The sequence below is a fragment of the Vulpes lagopus genome, chromosome 3 (assembly GCF_018345385.1).
Source record: "Vulpes lagopus strain Blue_001 chromosome 3, ASM1834538v1, whole genome shotgun sequence".
Lineage (NCBI taxonomy): Eukaryota > Metazoa > Chordata > Mammalia > Carnivora > Canidae > Vulpes > Vulpes lagopus.
The window spans coordinates 156941971-156959307 of record NC_054826.1 but is presented as its reverse complement, the minus strand read 5'-3'; the positions used below and the strand labels follow the sequence as shown (position 1 = coordinate 156959307).

At 35.6% G+C, this 17337-nt stretch overlaps 1 pseudogene; it reads left to right on the top strand.

Moving 5' to 3' along the window:
• The first annotated feature begins 5678 nt into the window (after positions 1 to 5678).
• Positions 5679 to 6315, top strand: LOC121488225 (annotated as a pseudogene).
• Positions 6316 to 17337: the final 11022 nt, after the last annotated feature.

Below are 17337 nucleotides of genomic sequence, written 5' to 3'. Positions count from 1 at the left end.
TTATTTTATTTATTTATTTATTTTTAAAGATTTTATTTATTTATTCATGAGAGACACAGAAAGAGACAGAGACACAGGCAGAGAGAGAAGCAGGCTCCATGCAGGGAGCCCGACGTGGGACTCGATCCCGGGATTCCAGGATCATGCCCTGAGCCAAAGGCAGACGTTCAACTGCTGAGCCACCCAGGCATCCCCCCAAATTTAATTTTAAACAAAACCATTAATACCAAACGCTTGAAACATTTAGATAGTAATGATTTTAAACATGCATTCGTAGACTAGTTACTTACTTTACAACTCAAAAAATTTCCCCATGAAAGTAATGATATGAATCTTAAGCACAACAGAATTATTTCTTGACAAATTAACTGCCAGTTTCAAACTTACCTTCAGGTAAAAGACATCCAAAAGCTCATATCAAAGTACGCTCCTTTGGAAAATGGTTTTGTGTTGTAGAAATGTCTAGTACATTAAAAGTGTCTGCAACCTTTTTACTACTCCTCTCATGAAGAGGTGGTTATAATTTTCATCACCTTAAATCTAATTTGAAGTGACTTCTTAAACCAATGGAGTGAAATAAAAGTGACATTCTGGGATTATTTAGGGTTATGCCATTAGAAGTCTTTGATTTCCATCCAGATTTTTTTTTAAGATTATTTATTTATTTATTTATTTATTTATTTATTTATTTATTTATTTATTTATTTTGAGGCTTTATTTATTTATTCATGAGAGACACACAGAGAGAGAGAGGCAGAGACACAGGCAGAGGGAGAAGCAGGCTCCATGCAGGGAGCCCGAGGCGGGACGCGATCTCGGAACCCTGGGATCATGCCCTGAGGCAAAGACAGATGCTCAGCCACTGAGCCACCCAGGCATCCCTAGATTTATTTATTTATTTGTTTATTTCAGGGAGAGGGAGAGAGAGGGAGGGAGAGAGACAGAGAGTCAGAGAAAGTCTGTGCTTGCCTGTATCACCTGCAAGCAGGTGGGAGGGGCAGAGGAAGAGAGAGAGGAGTAGAGTCCCCACTGGGCATGGAGCCCAACCCCAGGGCTTGATCAGGGGCCTCATCCCAAGACCCTGAGAACATGGCCTGAGCTGAAAGCAAGAGTCAGGTGCTTAACCTATTGAGCCACCCATGTGCCCCTCCATCCAGGTCTTCTATAATGTACTCTCTGAAGCCCTAAGACACTATGTGAGAAGTCCTGCTATCCTAAGATGGCTAAGCTAGATAGACCACTTGAAGGCACTTTAGTGGAGAATCTCACAGGAAATCAGCCTTCCAAACATCCCTGCGAAGGCTTCGGACATGTGAATAGCCATATTTGACCATCTATACCACCCTCTGCCAGCTGAATGCTACTAAGTCACTTCAGGCAATGTGAATGAAGAAGTTTCTGAGTCCTGACCTAAATCCTGACTCATGAAACCATGAGATATGATAAAAATGACTATTGTTTTAATCTTCTAATTTTTGTGTTAACCTGTTTTGCAATAAAAGGTAACCGGAACAGAATTTGGCAGCAGAAAGTGGGAAACTTTGAAAACAGGTGACAGGTAGAGGCTGGAAAAAAAGAAAAGAAACCGAAGAGATTTTTTTGGAAGTTGGAAGAGCCTTGAAAAGACTATTAGTGAGGGATTGAAGGACCATAAGTAAAACATTTAGAGGTTAGAGCAAAAATCACACCTTTTATATAGCAGCAAAAATTTGGCAGCTCTGTTATCTACAGTAAGATGGAAAATAGGAAGGTCACTAAATGAGCTCATCGATCTCACTGGAGAGATTTCCAGGCAGAACATAGAAAGTGCCAACTGACTTCTTACAGGTCCTTAAGATAAAGTATGAAAAGAGAAGTAGCCTATAGACAAAATATTTCAGTCTTCCAGTAGAATTTAGAGGAACCATAAAGGAGCCAGGACACGCTAGACTTGAAATTAAAACTGTTTCTCATTCTCTCTCTTAGTAAACTATTCTCAAAGTAAAACGTGGTATTTGGATAAAGAAAAAACCAAGAGTGGGGATGAAAACCTCTTTATAAGTCATCATAAGATTTAAGGGTATGATTTGTAGACCCTCTTTTTTAGACAAAAGGATTTCTAGGAAACCTAAAGATGTAATTTTGCAATGGGGTCCCAGGTGGCCAGGGATGGAGAGCGGCTTGCCTCAAGGCAATGTGTGGGTGCATTTTTTTGTTTGAATTCCAATATAGTTTGTAGAAAACCCACAGAATCTTTAAGAGAATTATACCACTAGCTTAGACCAAAAGATAGACTGATAATACAATAAGAAGAGTGCTCTTAGGGTTCCAAACTTCTACAAAAACAAAGCAGGGTGAAAAGGCTTACACAGTGTCAAGTACTGGCGATTTCTTATGGAAAAGGAAGGTGGAATTCAAGGGCATTATAAAGAACCCAGGGGAACGGAACTGAAGAATCACTTCCAAGTTCCATTTGGAGGTTCCTAATGGTTGCAATGTCAACATGTGACCAGTTGTATTTCTTTCGTTTCTAGGTCCTGTATGTTATAATAGCATGACAGATATCAAATGACAGACAACTGGGCCCAGTAAATCCAAAGAATCATGAGAACTAAAAATTATATTTTTAAGCCATTATGTTTGGGATAGGTTTTAAGCAGAAATACATGGCTGGGACAGAATTTAAGTACATTTTCTAAGCTGGACTTAATTTAGATATCAAAATCCTGGAATTTAGATATCAAAATCCTGGAATTTGAACTTGAGCCCACTATTATAATGGGATGAAACTTTTAGGGGTTCTGAGAGGGCACTGAGTATATTTTGCAAATGCTAGAAATTTAAATGATTGTAAAGCCAGTCATCAGACTGTGGTAGACTAGAGATGGTTGCCAATTCTTTGTTACTCTTCCTATTGAGAGGTGGAGTCTAATTCCCTAGTAGAAAGTAGCAAACATGACAATTTGCAATTTTCAAGGCTAGATTATAAGAAGAATTTACCCTCTACTCATCTCTCATGGAATAGTTCCTTTAGTATTCCAGAGTGATATTGGAAGTTTGACTATCTTGAGAATATATATGCAGGTGAGGCTATGGGTAGGGGCTTTGGTGGACAGTCCCAGCTAAGTCCAGTTTTCGGGTCATCCCTACAAAGACTCCCGACATGTTTGAACCCTCAAGATCAGCCCATCTGGGGATGCCTGGGTGGCTCAGCAGTTGAGCATCTGCCTTTGGCTCAGGGCGTGATCTTGGGATCTGGGATCGAGTCCCACATCGGTCTCCCTGCATGGAGCCTGCTTCCCCCTCTGCCTATGTCTCTGCTTCTCTCTCTCTCTCTCTCTCTCTCTCTCTCTCTGTGTCTCTGTCATGAATAAACAAATAAAATCTTAAAAAAGAAAAGATCAGCCCATCTGCCAGATGAATAGCATCGTGTAACTATATTCGATATTATGTGGAGCAGAGAAATCATGCAGTTGAGCCTTGTTCAGATTGCTGAACCATAAAAAAAAATAATAAAATTGGTTATATTTGTCAACCTCTAAATGTTGGAGTGATTTTTTTAAAGTAAGTAATAGGTGACTGATGCAGAATGCAAATTATACAAAAGAGTAAGTCAATTCAAACCAGAATATATGTTTAAAGATAATATAAGAAAATGAAACCAGCTCAAGGAAATTATAATTTGTTTTCAACAGATCCTTATAGATATCACTGTGTTATGGAAAGAATAGAGAAAGAGAATCACATCTTACTTAGTGAAGTTTCTTCTCTTTTGAAAAAAAAGAAATACTGCATTATATTTCATAGTCATTTTGGCCTGAAGCTCTCAACTCTACAAGTTTTCTTTAGCATAAATCAGCTGAACTTAATTCCCTTGGCATAGACTCCCCACAGGATCCCTGCATTATAAAATTAGCACATTTAAAACTCTAATACACATTCCATTACATTAAATCTTCAGGTCCAGTATAACCAAGAAGAAGAATATTCAACCCAAAGTCCTTCAGAATTAAACCATTCATACCTAACTGAAATTAAAATCATCCTGAAATGATTTTGAACTTTTTGGGCTCTTCACTTCCTAACTCTTATATTTAGGAGTTACAAAGTCTGAACAGAAAAATAAACAGGAATATTACCTGCCTTCAGGCCGGTATCTCTCATAAATTTCCCCAGGAGGCATTACTTGCTCCCTCCTCTCTCCTGTCTTGGAGATACCAACACATCAAATCTCTACCATCATACTACTTATTACATAGGACAGAATTATTGGCTTCTGTGCTCTTCCTAAAATATATGTTACAGAAATGCATGAACCAATGCTTGCAATAAAAGGGGAGATCATTACATAGACTGTGTGAACATATTTTTTCCTAATATTAAAAAATCTTTAAAATTAAGAGAGCATCTTATTCATTTAAATGTAGCTTAGAATGCTACAATTTGGGCACATAGAAAGCCAGGGAAATGAATTGAAAGCAGGAATGACTCTATAGGCACTAAGAAGAAACAAAGAAGAGTATTGAGAAAAACAATGAGTAGGGGATTTTGAGTTTCTTGTTATCTAAAATGGAGGAAAGGGGACCAAAGGCGTGGATGGAGACCAGAGGGAGTGTCCTGCAAAGAACAGGCTGCCTGTGAGAGTGCTCCAAGGATCATAAGTTTTATCTGCCAGCAAGTTCTACATTCATTTTCTATCTTGAAGCACCGAGCAACATTAGAGTGGCCAAACATCTCTCTTCTGAATTGCTATTTTCAAGTAGCCAGTTTTGTTTTAACATTACATTTACGGCCACCTTCACCACCACTCCCAACCTTTTGAGGAAAATTCATTCCATTGTTAGACAAACTAAGGATAAAACCAGCTTCTACATTCTCTTCTGAAAGAAGCGATGAGTTTTCCTTCAGTCCGTCGGAATGGGATGTATCAGGTACTCAACGATAGTATAGTTGAATCTCCTAATGGCGATATGGAATGATGCTTTCCTCTAATAGAATGTGCATGAAAAAATACATAATCAACTGGAGGCATTAAATATTCAAAGAAGAATCAAAGCAATGCTTAATATAATTTCAGTAGTCAAGCCTGGACTATGAAGAACAACTTCTGGAATAAATATGAAGTTCAACTCAGGTCTCTGCCATCAGGAATACTGCTGACTTTGGTTAAATAGTTTGTTAATTATTATTTCTTTGTAATAGCTTCTGAACTTCAGCCCTGGGTAAAAGCAATGTGATATTGTACAATTCCACATTTTTATTTTGTTTGAAAACTGAAAGCATGTGGATTCAGCTACTATATCTTCAAAGTCTGTGGCACGTGACATTTCATGCTAAAAAGGCTAACAGTGACTTCAAATTCAAAGTAGTTCTGCTCTGCATACCATATTAGCTCTGGTTTTGAAGGGAAAGCTATTATAACCCCTTGGCTACAGTATCCTGGGGAAGCTAACTGAATAATCAGTAAACATTAAGAGATAACCCATTAAGATCATGCTCACAGATACTTAAGTTAACTCTGGTGAAATAGTTCCCCCTTTGAAGCAATCTGATTGCAAAATCAAAAAGAGCCATTTGGGAAACCCTATATAAAACACAGCCATTGCAGTACATTGAGCTCCATAGAGACAGCGTCGGGGCAAGTGAGAGCCAGAGGGGCATTGGGCTACTCTGTGCCTCGATGAGGAAAATAATTAAACATGGGCAAAGGAGATCCTAAGGAGCCAAGAGGCAAAATGTCATCATACGCATTCTTCGTGCAAACTTGCCAAGAGGAGCACAAGAAGCACCCAGATGCTTCAGTCAACTTCTCAGAATTTTCTAAGAAGTGCTCGGAAAGGTGGAAGACCATGTCTGCTAAGGAGAAAGGAGAATTTGAAGGCATGGGTAAGGTGGACAAGGCCCGTTAGGAAAGAGAAATGGAAACTTATATCCCCCCTTAAAGGGGAAACAAAAAAAGAAGTTTAAGGATCCCAATGTATCCAAGAGGCCTCCCTTGTTCTTTTTCTTGTTTTGTTCTGAGTATCACCCAAAAATCAAAGGAGAGCATCCCAGCCTATCCATTGGTGACGTTGCAAAGAGACCGGGGGAGATGTGGAATATAACACTGCTGCAGATGACAAGCAGCCTTAGGAAAAGAAGGCTGCTAAGCTGAAGGAAAAATATGAAAAAGATATTGCTGCATACCGAGCTAAAGGAAAGCCTGATGCGGCAAAAAAGGGAGTTGTCAAGGCTGAATAGAGTAAGAAAAAGATGGAAGAGGAGGAAGATGAGGAAGATGAAGAGTATGAGGAGGAGGAAGAAGATGAAGAAGAAGATGATGATGATGATGAATAAGTTGGTTCTATCACAGTTTTTTTTTTCTTGTCTATAAAGCATTTAACTCCCCTGTATGCAACTCACTCCTTTTAAAGAAAAAAAAATTGAAATGTACGGCTGTGTAAGATTTGTTTTTAAACTGTACAATGTCTTTTTTCTTTTTTTCTTTTTTTTTCTTTTTTTTTTTTAGTTAACACACTACCAAATGTGTCTTTAGATAGCCCTGTCCTGGTGGTATTTTCAATAGCCACTAACCTTGCCTGGTACAGTATGGGGGTTGTACCTTGGCATGGGAATTTAAAGCAGATTCTTGGTGCACAGCACAAATTACTTATATAAGGGGATGGTAGTTTTTCATCTTCAGTTCTCTCTGATGCAGCTTCTATGAAATAATTGTTCTGTTAACTGAACACCATTCTGTAATTGCAAAAAGAAAAAAAAAAGAGTTGCAGCTGTTTTGTTGACATTCTGAATGCTTCTAAGTAAATACAATTTTTTTAAATTAGAAGAATAAATAAAATAAAACTGAAATTTCAAAACCACTATCTGGACACTGCCAGCTGCCATTTGGTGCCCCCTGAATTCTGAATGGGGATAAAGTTTTCATCTATCTTTATCCGGATGTAAAATTATTCATGAAATCAACATATTGGTGTGTGTTTATGGACTGAACACATCTAACTGTCATAGTAATATGTTCAGTTTCTGTTATGAAAATAAGAATGAATTGCATAGAAAACAAGTTATTCAACAGAACTTGATAGTTTAACATGTTAATTTCTTCTGGGGGTGGAAGTGTTGGGGGTGATTTTACCTTATAACAGATTCTGGCATTTAGGAGTTGTGGCTATTACTGAGCAGATCATGTTTCTTCTGTAGCGACTAGCTAATTATTACCACCCTTCATTATCTTTTACTCTTTTGGGGATATTTTTTAGACAAGCTTTAATTTAGGGTTTTTATAACTTAAAGTGTCATATTAATGGTACCTAAGGGGACAGGGTATCTTGATTTTTGCATGTATGAATATATATTTGCAATAAAAATATTCTTGGGAAAGAAGGGACTATTAATATATGCTATAGAAAGAAAATTTGTTCTTCTTTGGTTTCCTGGGTACTTGAAAGGAAAAGTAACTTGAAAAGGAGCCAAGATGGCTTAATGAGTGAAGTATTCATTTAAAAGAACTGATTATTTTACAAATTTACTGAAATTGAGTTGAACTAGGGACATTTCCCCCTGCAGTTTGCGGGAGTCCAGACTCTAAGCTATAGCTTTTATATTTAATTATTAGATATTTCCTTTCCAATTATTTGTCATGTGTAGTAAATTGAAATATGCCACCTTGAGAATTCACCTTGATTTAAACAAAGCCAGTATAAAACTCTGGACAATTCTTTGGTAAGAGATTCATAATTTCCCCTAATAAAAAGCATTAGTACATGATTTGATTAGACAAATTCAATTTGTGTAAAACTTTCCAGGACACATCAATTGCATAAAAGGAAGGTAAGCTTTATCTTAATGAATCTATTCTAAACCCTTGATCATAGTTTGGTAGGTGATTTGTGTTTTTATTCAGATTCCAATTATTTGGAGAATCTAACATTCCAGAAATGTAATCCACTGCTTTGACATGTTTACCATTTTACTCTTCAGTTGTGCTGTTAGGTACTTGATTCTCTTTATTTATTTATGTATTTATTTATGTATTTATGTATTTATGTATTTATTTTTGGTATGTCCTATTATTATCTGGCACACCTGACCAGTCAATAAAGCTTGGTAATTTAAAATGAAAGTTTTTCCATTTCATTAGATATAAAGTAACATTCTGATATTTATAATCATGGTCCAAACAATGGAAAAATACGAGATATTGTCTCTGAATTCCAAAACAAACTGCAGGTATATGAACAGGAAATAGAAATGCTCTAATTCAGTCTCAAAGTTATAACATCAAGGAAATTCTTAAGACAATCATATGAGTGCATAGTGGTTCCTGAATACTTGTTGAATAAGTTGATAATCAGCAGATTTTACACTTATCCCAATTAGACTTCTGTTTTATTCTTTTTTTCTAAATTTTTTTTCTTCTGTTTTATTCTTAAGACAATCATAGGCATGCATAGTGGTTCCTGAATACTTGTTGAATAAGTGGATAATCAGCAGATTTTACACTTATCCTAATTAGACTTCTGTTTTATATTTTAACAGCCATAAGCAAGGACTATGGTTTGTTGTTAATCTAGGCCTTCCAGGAAACAGACACCAAAATGGAATTAAAAGTGAAAGAAATTCTGGTGAGGGGGTGGGAATGGCTATTAAGAATATAGGGGAGGTATAAAAGGAGTAGGCAGAGAGAACACAAGCAGCAACCTCTTTGCCTCAGCAGCAACAATGTTTCCATAGACATGGGAAACAAAGGCAAAAATGAACAATTGGGACTTCATCAAGATAAAAAGCTTTGCACAGCAAAGCAAACAATTGACAAAACCAAAAAGCAACCTACGGAATGAGAAAAGATATTTGCAAATGACACATCAGATAAAGGGCTGGTATCTGAAACCTATAAAGAGCCTATCTAATCAACACCCAAAGAACAAATAATCCAATCAAGAATGGGCAGAAGACATGAAAGACATTTCTCCAAAGAAGACACACAGATGGCCAACGGACACATGAAAATGCTCCACATCATTCGGCATCAGGGAAATACGAATCAAAACCACAATGAGATATCACCTCATATCAGTCAGAATGGCTAAAATTAACAAGTCAGGAAAGGATAGATGTTGGTGAAGATGCAGAGGGAGGGGAACACTCTTACACTGTTGGTGGGAATGCAAACTGATGCAGCCACTCTGGAACATAGTATGGAGATTCCTCAAAAAGTTGGAAATAGAGCTAACAATTGACTTAACAATTGCACTACTGGGTATTTACCTCAAAGATACAAATGCAGTGATCCGAAGGGGCACCTGCACCCCAATGTTTATAGCAACAATGCCCACAATAGCCAAACTGTGGAAAGAGCCCAGATGTCCCACAACAGATGAATGGATAAAGAAGATGTGGTATATATACAATGGACTACCTACCACTCAGCTGTCAGGAAAAATGAAATCTTGCCATTTGCAACCATGTGGATAGAGCTAAAGGATGTCATACTAAGCAAAATAAGTCACTCAGAGAAAGACAATTATATGATCTCACTCATATGTGTAATTTAAGTAGCAAAACAGAAGAACACAGAGGAATGGAGGTAAAAACAAAACAAGATGAAATCGAGAGGGAGACAAACCATAAGAGACTTTTAATCATAGAAAACAAACTGAGGGTTCCTGGAGGGGAAGGGGGTGGGAGAGGAGGTAACTGGGTGATGGATATTAGAGGACACGTGATGTCATGAGCACCGGGTGTTATATAAGACTGATGAATCAGTCTTACTCTGAAACCTCTATCTCTGAAACCAATAATACATTATGTGTTGATTAACTGAATTTAAATACAACTTTAAAAATTAAATAAATAAAAAAATCTTTCAAAAAGTTGTTAGTAAAAAAATAAGTAAAAAAATCAAAAAGTATATAGCAAAAGATATACAGAATTTTCCTGAATAATTAGAAATTAAATCATTATATACTGATATTTAAATAAATCATAATTTAAAAAGAAATCCTAATGGGAATTTAAAACCATCCAGAAGTGAATAATAGAAAGAAATATACTACATATCAAAAGTTAGACCTTGGGATAGGCACAGTTTTTTAAAATCAAAACAAAAATATGTGGCTGTGAAAAAAAATATTACATTTAGAATGTTAAAATTATTTTTCTCTTTCTTTCGGTTAAAAATACTAAAGAAGCAAAACTGACAAATTGAAACTAGGAAATACAATGCCTGCCAATAAAAATGAATTATTAATATCAGGGGCACCTGGGTGGCTCAGTCTGTTAAGCCTTTGACTCTTGGTTTCCAATCAGGATATGATCTCAGGGGTCCTGGGATGGAGTCCTGCATCAGGGCTCTGTGCTCAGTCAGAGCCTGCTGGAGATGCTCTCTCTCTCCCTCTCCCACTGCCCCTCCCCACTGCTCACTCTCTAAATAAATAAATAAAAAAACTCAAAAAAATTATTAATATCAATAATATACAAAGAACTTTGTGGAATTGAGGTTCAAGAACTAATTAAAAATACATGAAAAAGACACGAGCCAGCACTTTATAAAAAATGTGATCATGAAAAATATATCAAAATTACCATGAGATACTAGTTTATATTTATTTGACTGAAAAATTTTCTGAAAATCGGACAATACTAGGCAGTGGAGATATGTATCCTTCTATAAACTTATGTATTTTAGTGGGAATGTGAATTACTACACTCCCTTTGAAAAGCAGACACCATCTTGTATAATTGTACTTTTTTACACCCTACAACCCTAGGTTTGTTTTGGGTCAAATTCCCTTGAAGGGAGGAGATTGGGCTCTTGAGCAATGCTTTGTTAAGGCTGTGAACCTAGGAGAATCTTATGAGAGACTCAGAATGCAGCATACAGAGAGTGGGGGAGCTGAGGGTAGATGTACTAGAGGTGAACTCTCTGCAGTCTTTCTTGTCTGAAGGCACTGGCTTTTGTACACTTTCATTGATTCCCTGCTGCCTCAGGTGGGGAACGGGTTGAGGAAAAGGCACAACCCAGGCAACTCAGCTGACGCTGTACCTCGTTCCCAGGAGCAATGCTCGAGGGCAGGTTGCAGACCTAAGCTTTTAGCCACAACCAGTACAAGGAATCCCTGAAAATCTAGGTAAGGCAGTAACAGCATCTCCCTCAACCTGAGAGAAAATTTCCACATGTACAGGATTGTTCATACATGCATTGTTCACAGTGCAGTGGTCAAAAACTAGAAGCAGTCTCTGGGTTTATTGATATGAGAGCAGATATATCAGTTATGGGATATTCATATAATGGAATATTATGCAGCTGTCAGAATGAATTAACTTCAGCCTCATGCAACAATCTGGATAAATTTCAGCAACATAAATATCAAATAAAAAATAAACTTGCATATACCAAAAGAGTCTTTACAGAGTTAATAAATAATTGAAATATATAGTAATACATATTGATGTGCTTAAAAATATATAAAACTATAGAAAGGGAGTGATGGACAACAGATCTGGATGGTTGTTACTTTGGCTTAAGAGTGTCAAGAGGATAGGATGGAGGATGGGGACCACATCTAAAATATCCACTGCCAGTTTTTATATTGAATGATAAATTTATGAGCTTATTACACTATAAGAAACAAACAAACAGAAAAACCCCTGAATAAAATACAAACAAAATTTAAAAAGTCCTAGATGAGTGTGTAATGAATCAATAAATAGTATTAATAAAATTCTGGGCAAAGAGAGTATTGAAGAAATAAGAATTTCTAATTATAAAATAGAGTTTCTGTTTAAGAGATGAGTTGGAGATGGGTCTTTAAATTTTGTTTTGAACTACTGGAAGAATGACTGTCTTTCACTTAGGTGAGAAGATTAGAAGGAAGGAAAATATGGAAGCAGGTGGATGGCAGCATTTGAAATACTGGTTTTCCATAGGTTAAGTCTAAAATGCTTATTCAATATCAAAATAAATACATCAGGTAGGCAGTTGAATTTTTGAGATTATAGTTAAAAGGGCAGTTTGGGACTATTCTAAGTTGCTACTATATATTTAAAGACAAACAACTGGAGAAGATCACTCAGGTGGTGAATGTAGATGAAGGGTTACGATTTGAGAACTAATGCTTGAAACATTGCAACCATTAAAGGTCAAGGAAAAGAAGATCAAGCATACTGAGGTAGGAAGAAGTTTAAGATAGAACGATCTTCCTGGAACCAGGTGAAGAAAGCAGGTAATAATTTGTTGTGTCAAATGCTTCTGAAAGGAATAGGAAGGTAAGGACAAAGACTGATCATTGGATCGTCAACGTGGAAGTCATAGGTGCCCTCAATAGGTGGTTTTGGTGGAGTGGTGGGGTAGACAGATGCAAGGAAGATGGGAAGGAGAGAAGTTGGGGGTGGAAGACAACAACCATGGAAACATCTCATTTAATGTGTGTCTAATGTAAACAAGTTGGTGCTCTGGCTAATTTTCCTTCTTGAGAGAGCTTCAGTATTGGAAGTAATCACAGATATACAGATTTTAGTGCAATTTTTTTAACTTTTTTTATTTATTCATGAGAGACACACAAAGAGAGAGAGGCAGAGACATAGGAAGAGGAAGAAGCAGGCTCCATGCAGGGAGCCGGATGTGGGACTCGATCTGGGGTCTCCAGGATCACACCCTGGACTGAGGGCAGCGCTAAACCGCTGAGCCACCCAGGCTGCCCCAGATATACAGATTTTAAAATCTAAAAAAGACCCTAGAGATGAATTAATGCAATTCTATCATTTTGCACACGAAATACTTGAGGCCCAGAAAAATAACACTAGTTGCATGAGAAAATAAAGCTTAGGAGAGATAATGAGAGAACCAGACTGAAATCGAAATTTTCTGAATCTTAATTCAAGGTTATTTATATCTTACTGAAAAAAGTCAGCTGGGTTATAATTTTTTTTCATGCAAGCAGGAATAAAATGTATTTGATTTAGCTATCAACATAATAGAAAGCATTGCTGTTGGACTTTACATAAGATGTATTCAACTACTTCATTTCCAGGTTGTACTAACTGCCACCACTTTAACCCATCCAAGTCCTACTCATCATTCTAGTTGCAGCTTACATGTCAGGAAGGTAAAGTCTCTGCCCCCAAATTATGTAGCACAAAGCCAAATATAATACAATTTGTTATTATTCATGCTTTTGAATTATGCATGAGTTTACCTCTTCTATTTGCAGGAATAATTGAGACGTCGTAAGTATATGAGAGCAAATGACTCCTAGCTTCTCTGAGAACCAGGAAGAGCCCTTTTCTCCTACTAGTGTTTTTTTCTTTGGTTATAAAAATGCAAATATAAGTTGAAAAACTTAGAATTGTATTGTTGACTACTTATGCATTTAACCTGACAACCGATTCAGTCCTTGTCAAGGGGCTTTGCAGTGAAAAATATAATATTCCAAACAAATTACAGATAAGATATGTACATTTTGTGAAAATATTAATATATATGTACATTTGGGTCAGGATACATATCCACTTATGAGGAATTATAATTTCTCAGTCATGTCAAATGAAAGGAAAAGGAAAAGCTTCTTTGAAGAAATAACATGTCACGCTCTTTCGGTGCTTTCATTCAGAAGAAATATAATACCCTGGTAATATTAAAATCCCCTAGAGTGTGTGATAGGGCTAATGTCATCTTTTCCCCTTTCTCTCTTTCTCTTCTGACTCTGTTGGAAGTCATCCAATGAGAAAAGTAAGGATTTGTTCCTTTCAGTGCAATAAAGAGACAACTAAAGCTTATCCATTACTGGAATTGGAAGTTAATGCAGTGCTCCTTAATAATACTCAGGGCTAGAAATCAGTACAGGTCCTAGAGTAGAATTCCCTTTAAAGGATGGATATATTGATTTCATTGGCATAATGTTCAAAAGAGTGGTTATTTGCTAACTCTCTTCATCCATCCTCTTTTTTGGTATCAAATTGAGTGAGGCTTTAGCATGTATTTTGAAAATCTCCTTTGCCTTTAATATTTTCTGTTAGCTCTAGATGTTTGGTGTATTTCAAAGAAAGTTTAATATGCTCATTTATGATTCAGTTTACTGAATTCTTAAAACTGTTAAGTTTTGATATTTAAGAAGACTGAGGAGACTTGTTAAAGCCTTTACATAGTGAAAAAAAGATATTGTATTTTACTGAAGAAAATATTTGTTAGAATCCTTAAAATTCAAGTGTTCTTAAAATAAAAAAAAGGAATCCATGAATAAAGATGTGTATTTTATTGCAGAAATTTCAATCCCTTTTCAAAATGACCTGGCAATACAGGGAAAAAGATGGAGACAATTAGTATTTTGAGGGCAGTTATATGCATCTTTGTGCCAGGTGCCTTTTGGATATGTTCTATTTAATTCTCACCTTAAAATTGGATGTAATATTATTGAACCCATTTATCAGATGAGGAGACCAAAGTTTAGAAAATCTAAGTAATTTGCTCAACAATAATCCCAAATTAATTAATTTGCCCATCTAAGATCTCAGAATCTAAATTTCAGCCTCGCTACTATAGAGCTAGATCTGTGAATAAATTAATGAATAAGTAAATACATTAGCAAAAAATTCCCATATTAACATTTAGTATAGGCCTTATTGTTTTTGTATTATTATCTAATTAATTCTGTCTTTCCCCTAGAATCTAAATTCTTTGAGAACTTTAACATACCTGTTTTTGTGTTTCCATAGGACTTGGCCTAGAGAAAGGAATCTATTTATCTATCATCTATCTATCTATCTATCATCTATCTATCTATCATCATCTATCATCATCATCCATCCACCCATCCATCCATCCATCCATCTATCTACATGAGCTATTGACCAATAATCAATGTTTACTCTTTTGCCTTCTTGTGTGGAACTCAATCAAGTTTCAAATACTATCTGTTTTTCTTTCAATGTGTTACAAATTTGAACTTTCAAGCTAGGCTGGCCAATCTAGCAATTTTTTTCAAAGGTAGCATTAAACACTACATTTCCCAATAATGTACATAGTAATCATTGAAAATGAAACTCTGTGTGGGTATATTGTAATGCTTAAGATGAGCACCCATAGCATTTTTACATCTTAATTTTTATTTATTCCATACTACCATATAGTCTATTGTAGTTTATATCTTTTATAAAATATTGCATCAAATGAGTGATCATGCTTTATTTAAGTATTCTCTTATTACTAGGTAAAAATGTTGCTATATAATTATTTCTTATAGGTCTTTTTCTTCAGGATCTATTCCTAGAAATGGATACCCGAGTCCAAAGTCTGTGAACACATTATAAAACTTTTTATAAGTATTGCCAAATTGGCTTTCCAAATTGATTTTCTAAATAATGTTGCTTTGAGAAATATTCAAATATGTCTGCTTTTTGTAAACTTGCTCAAATAAGGTATTATTTAATACCTCAATGTTTAAGTGTTTGTTATTTTAAATGTTTAAGTGTTCATCATTTTAATATTTAAGTATTTAATGTTATGTTTAAGTATTTTTTATTTTAAATTAGTGAGGTATAAAACCTTCACATTCTTTTTTACTCATCTTATTTCTTTTAGAACATAAACTTTTGAAAAAAGATAGACAATTTTTTAAATCTCAATACATGACTAAACCTCTTTTGTTATAGAAAGGACTTTGAATAAATTCAGTAATAGTGCCTCGACAAGAATACAGATTGAAGCAAATTATTTGATATCCAACATATTATCAGAGTTCATGTACCTATAATCAGAAATTCTGTTGAATGACTAATTTAATTTATCCTTAAAAGTCTTCTGCAATGTAACACATTGCAAATTATTTCAACATGTAAATTGCTATTCATTGGGAGGGGGGAGAATCTTTAGGTTTTAGAAATGACAATATTCTTTTCAGAAAAAGAAAGGAGACATTTCTAATGGTTTTCAAATATAACACATTACCTTTGTAAATTGATAATTGTTCATTATTCCTAAACTAGAACCTACAGAATTAATTCATTAGTGGGTATCTGCATCACCAGGGATCTAAGTTACTGAGTTTAATATTTATAGTGAAGCAATACTGAAACAAGGAAGGAAAGAACCTGAGACAGGACATGGAAGAACTAATATATGATCCTGGCAATGCCACTAACCTGCCATAAAGTATTAGATTTTCTTGCCTAAATTCTGAGCAAAGGTTTCTTCCCTTTCATAATTCACAAAGATGTAAAGGGTCTACAGTACGGTACTGCCTGTCAAAAACTCTTTGTAACCTTTCCACGGCTAAAGTATTATTATTGAAAGACTTAAAATTATAAATTTCAAAGCTTTCAACTAGTAAAATGTCAGATAATGTGCTTTTTACACTTCGATATAAATTGGTTTTGCTCCTACATCCTCCTTATTGTCAAAATGAGCTTCTCTGAAGTCAGTATTAATATAGAGTTAGAGACTCTTAGAACATGTGGGGAAAACAACTTATACACAGACAACAATGTTTATTAATTTAAGATTATTTATTCATTCACAAAATCTGTTCAAATACTATTGGAACACCTAAAATGTGCTAATCACCCTTCTAGGCATTGGGGATACAATGACAAGCAGATCATGAATTCCTTTTCACATTCTCCTGTCATGGAAAAGTATGAAAGTAAGTGCAGTACTAAAATTGGTTCTAGATGATTTTATAGGAATATAACAGAATTTTTTACTAGAAATTTAATAAGCTTGGTCAATTTGAAGTATTTCACAATTACCTTTAATTGGTAGCTGCATAATTACCTCTATTTGGGGTCCAGTCATGCAACATTGACCTCTCTGTCAGCTGGATAGTGGTTTTGAGGCAATCAGTTGGGTGCTGGGGAATTCCATTTCTGTCAATACCACACAAAAAAAGGGAGAACATTCCCTCAAAAACACTTGATATGTACTAACAAGAAAATATATATACATAGATTTAGGATTAAGGGAAGGCTTAACCCAACTCAACACACTGAGCACTGAGGCTGGCATTAGCTTTGATGATGTTTGCTAAACTTGATGAACTCAAACTTTGATTGTCATGGATTTGAGGGACACAGGGCACAGGAGACAATGCTCAGCATTTAATCACAACAGGATGTCTATTGGAAAAACGTCACTATAAATGATTTATCCTAAAGAGTTACACTGTCATCCTCAGTATACCAGTGAATAAAAAAAAAAATATCCATCCCCTTAGCACCATTTCACCCAAAAGATGAACTACTACTTGAACCTTGGTATTGAGCAACAGAAGTATCTGAAAAGTTGAACAGTAAAGAGGACCTCAGGTTTGTAGCCTATATTTAGAATATCTAAAATACCCAGAACATATCTGAAGAGACTGGGCAATT